The 5,213-nt window shown below is 28.4% G+C and overlaps 1 pseudogene; it reads left to right on the top strand.

Moving 5' to 3' along the window:
* LOC107627900 overlaps positions 1–4,916 on the top strand; it is a 9,654-nt pseudogene extending 4,738 nt beyond the window's left edge.

The following is a 5,213-nucleotide window of genomic DNA, read 5'->3' as shown; positions in this document are numbered from 1 at the left end:
AGTGTTATAGTACTTCTATAGATTACTAATTAAATAATGAGTTATTTTCTGATTTTTTTCCTTAATTTAATTTATATTTTAATTTCTACATTATTAAATTGATGGGTCAGTGATGTGATTCTTTAAAAACAAACTATATTTGACGGAAAGCAGCATATAATCATGAAATTAGAACCTTTAAGTTATATTGTATCTTAAATTGGCAAAATATGTGAGATAATTGATTTGTTAACATGGAGCCTACTTCCTAAAAAAGGTAAAATATACATAAAAACAAATTAAAGTATAACGTTACCTATAAGGTTTACCATAAGCCATTAAACCTAGCTAGCTATACATATAGCCTGCCTTTTGGGTTAAGAAAAAATGCTTTTCAATTCAACATTTAAGCTATAAAAAATTCTTTACCAACATATGCTTTAGGAAGAATTTCACCTGTGCCAGTGTACTTTATTGGTACACTGGTGTATATTGAATCTATACCATCAAAATATTAATTTAAAAATATAGATGGATGTGATTTTTTATGTAACATGTGTTTATAATGGAAAGCATTGTGAGGTCTGTATCAAATTTTGCGTTCAACGAGGTATGATTTATGGAAATTACATCCTGCTGCCTCTTGACACAAGCTTCCCTTGTTGGTGGCGTGGCTTGGTGGCTTAGTCGTTGGTTTCTTGGATGGCTTACCTTATATTTTCGATTTTTTTTTGTCATGACCTTTTGTTTTGGTTTGGCTGATTTCCTTATTGAACGGTTAATAGACCTTTTTGGTACATGATTTTTCTTATATTAATTTAAGGATAATGAATAACTTTTTAAGTGCATCATTTTTGTATGATTTTTGGCTAGCATTATTTTATGAGATTACAAACTCTGAAACCATAATTGTTAAATTGACAATTTTTTTTATTTTTTTTGGTTCATTATTTAGGCTGAGAAATCCGACCCACAGATAACAAATGGAACTAAGTCTTATACATCTATTTAGTATTAATATAATATAGTAAAGAAACGTGCCACACTCTCTTTTCTTTATAAAGTAGTATTTTTGGTTTTTTATATTTGGAACAAATTTTAATTTAGTCTTTAACATTTTAATACTATTTTCATTCCAAAAATTTTTAAACAGATTTAATATAGTCTTACTATTAAATTTAACACTAATAGTTAATAAAATGACTGATATAGACGTTAATAATATTACTAATTAAGTCATATCTTCTTCTATATATTAAAAAAATATATATAGTCAAAATCTTTTTATAACATTTTTCTCATTTTTTGGTACAAAATTTTAAATCTTAATAATCAATCATGAACGCTTCAAAATCAAAAGAAAAATTTTTATATTAGTAACCGTTGGTGGATCGATATTACTTATATACTGAAATCGAATGTTATTGGCTATTCAATATGCGAATTGCTTGTGTCAAATTTAATGGTAGGACAACATTAAACCTGCTTAAATATTTTTTGGGATTGAAATAGGAGATTTAAATTTTTTTTATTGAAGTATGACGTTTGAAACGTTAAGGACCAAATTAGGATTTGGCCAAAACATTGAGAACCAAAATAATATTTTATCCCATTAAATAAACTAAATAAGGTTCTCTTGGAGAAAATAATATTTGATCCCATTAATAACTTTTTCATGTTTATTTGTACTGAACAATTTAAAATAAATGGTTTCAAATTACAATAGAGATAAACATCAATTTTAAATTATTAGTGTACATGTAAAAAATTACTAATTTTTAGAAAAATATATGAATTTACGTAAAATTAGTGAATTAAAATTGTCCATTTAAAACCACCAACTCATTATATTTATATAAACCAACACATTTAAATTTTTAATTATATATGTTCAAATAAAATTTATTAAAATTTTTAATTTTTTATTCTTTTTTAATACTATTTTTTTTTTTGCTTGAATACTAATTTAAATGTGTTGGTTTTTATAAAAATAATGTGTTAATTTCAAATGAACAATTTTAAATTACATCGATTTTTTTAGAAATTAATAATTTTTTGTTCGTGTATGTTACTAATCTAAAATAATGTTTAAAATTTTAAACTTAACTAAAACAAAAAAAAAAAGATACGAAAATTTAGTGCAACTATAAATATGGAGAATCGAAGAAGGTAGAAACCGTATGTGAGTAGTATAAAGTTATTGATAATTATTTAAATTATCAAATGAATAAAAAATTATGGTTATTAAAAAATGTTATATGAATCTCCCCAATCACTTTTCTAAGTAAATCGAATGACCTAGACTAGATTTAGCTCTCTATATAAATCTAATCACTATGTTTTGATTTATGCATGTGTAAATCTAATCACTCTGTTTAGATTTACTAGGATAGCATGCATGCATGCATAAATCGAAACAACCTGATTAGATTTACTAGGATAACATGCAAATATGCGTATAAATTGAACCAGACTGTTTTAATTTATATAGAAAGCTAAATCTAGTCTGACTCATTTAATTTACATAGAGATGTGATTAGGGTGATTCACGTTGCATTTATGTGATTATATTTCTGCAATACTCCGACTTGTATATAATTTTAATACTTATTATGCTTTTTTTTAATTTAAAAAAAATAAAAAAGTTAATATCTCTATGTGTTATATACTTATATATAATATTTTAAATAAATTATTTTTTAAAATATTTTGATAAAAAATTATATTATTGTTACGTTGGGTAACCGGAGATTGATGGACTAGACTCGCAAGGTTGGCCCAATCGGATGAATGAGGAGGCTTTTGATCCGACTCTCGGTCAAGAGTCCTCGTCCGACTTATGTATGTGCAAGGGAACGGGGGTGGTACCTGAAAAGACACTCCGATGCCTAAGTCAGCAAGGGTCTAAGCAAGTTTAAGAGTATGGGACTTCTAATTACCTGAGGATTGTCAGTGTACTTATAATGGTGAACCCATAGCCACCGTTGGGATGGTTCCACCTTTTAAGGAGGATAACCGTCCATTTATCTTAGGGAGGTTGAGATTTGACTTGGGGAGTGGGTTGAAAGATTTTAGAGGTAGTTACTTATTTGAATGAGTGTTATCTGCCAGTTAACACTCTTTACCGACTTCCTAGCGCTAGAACCGACCTCCTATGCAGAGGTCAGTTGCGGGGGAAGGCCAACCTTACTGATGGGGCCTTCTTAAGGTGTTTGGGTCTGGCCTGGACATTGGGCTAGGGTATGAACAATTATATAATAATATTTTTAACAAAAGTAATTAGTTAATAAATTTTGAATATAACAATCTAATTATTTGTCAAGTAATATAAAATAAAATTTTAAGAGTAAAGTATCGTTTTTGTCCCTAACGTTTCAATCGTCCTATTTAAGTTCCTAACGTTTTAAAACTGACTCAATGTTGTCCTGCCGTTAGGGATCCGTTAACAGAATTGACAGCGGGACAAAATTGAGACATTTTTGAAACGATAGGGACTTAAATATGACGAAAACGTTGGGGACAAAAATGATACATAGAAATAAATTTTAATTTTATCCTTTAATAATATCAATTTTTTACTATACATAGTATTCAATTATTTTTTAATCACATCTAAGTAAATTATACTTAATCATATTACTTTCATTTTAAATAAATTAATTTTTTTTTTTATTTTATTTTTTGTTTTAAAAATACGTTTGTAAAAGTCTATCAAGTTGAGATCCAACAAAATAAAGTTTTCACATACTTATATGGCTGACTCGACTCTACACCCACACATACCTTGCAAAAAAACTACCCTCAACCGTCTTTATCATGTCCTTTCATATACTTTTTTGCCATTTCATATAGCAGAAAAAGACAAAAATCCTTCTGCTCACCAAATCCGTACTTGGTTTACCAAAGTACCACTAAAGTGGCTGGTACAGGTGAAAACTTTCCTATGCTTTATCACTTATGTATTTTGATGTGATGTCCATTATTTATGAGGAATGATATTTCTATTAAGTGGCAACTTTATTAACAAACAAAGGGTTAGCAAACTTTCTTTTCAATCGTACATTTATAGTCTTTTTACTATAATAATACAATATGCATGTGGTTGAAAAATGATTTCTTTTGCTTGATAAAATTTTAAATTTATACAGATATCATTACCCATTATTTAATATAACACATGAAAAATTGAAAATACTATGAAATCAACACTTTTAGTGTAAAAAAATAGAAAATAAACTAATATTAATCCAAATATAACATAAAAAATATTAATCACCTAATATTTCCCTTATCTATAACACACTTTATTTAAGGTTTAAATGATATTTTCTTTTGGGCAAAAAGTGAAAGTTATTACTGGCTTAATATGAAAATTGATTGATGAATTGCAGCGGTGCTGTGAATGATTACATAGAAGGAGTGAAAGAAGTAGCATGTGAGATTCTTGATCTTGTTGGTAGAGGGTTTGGGGGTCCAAGACAAGTTTGCACTTAGCAAACTAATCAAAGACGTGGAAAGTGACTCACTACACTCCCAAACAAAGTACTACGGATTCGGACATGGACCCATGTGCTACCTCATGTTCAAAACTAGGTAACACCAACAATGCCATTGGCTTTGGGGAACACACTGACCCTCAGATCCTCACCATCATGCGCTCCAACGACGTCGCGGGCCTCCAGGCCGCCACCCACCACGGCATCTGGTTCACTGTCCCTCATGACCCGCCTAACTTCTACGTCATAGTCGGCGATGCCCTCCAGGTTTTGTTTCTTCTCACCATAACTTCAGTATCTATCAAATCTTATTTAATGGGCAAATGTGTACCTTCCAAAAATAATTCTCTCAATTTTTTTTTATTGACATTGTTATGTGTGATGTTTAATATTTTTTTATTGTTTAAAATCAATCTGTTGCTCCACAAAAATTACATATGACTATATTAAAAACTTAAAATCGATTTTTGTGTGAATACTAGTGCATATTATAGTATAATTTTTAGAAAACTACTAAATTAATTCACTGATAATATAAAAAAATCAATTAATATCAAATTAATATTATTTTCGTCAATTATAATTCTCTCATTTATTGACATTGTTATGTGTGATGTTTAATATTTTTTTATTGTTTAAAATCAATCTGTTGCTCCACAAAAATTACATATTACATATGACAAAACTTAAAATCGATTTTTGTGTGAATACTAGTGCATATTATAGTATAATTTTTAG

This window comes from Arachis ipaensis, chromosome B02 (assembly GCF_000816755.2).
Source record: "Arachis ipaensis cultivar K30076 chromosome B02, Araip1.1, whole genome shotgun sequence".
NCBI classification, from domain to species: Eukaryota; Viridiplantae; Streptophyta; class Magnoliopsida; order Fabales; family Fabaceae; genus Arachis; species Arachis ipaensis.
The sequence above is the reverse complement of the archived record's forward strand: the minus strand, read 5'-3'. Positions and strand labels throughout refer to the sequence as shown.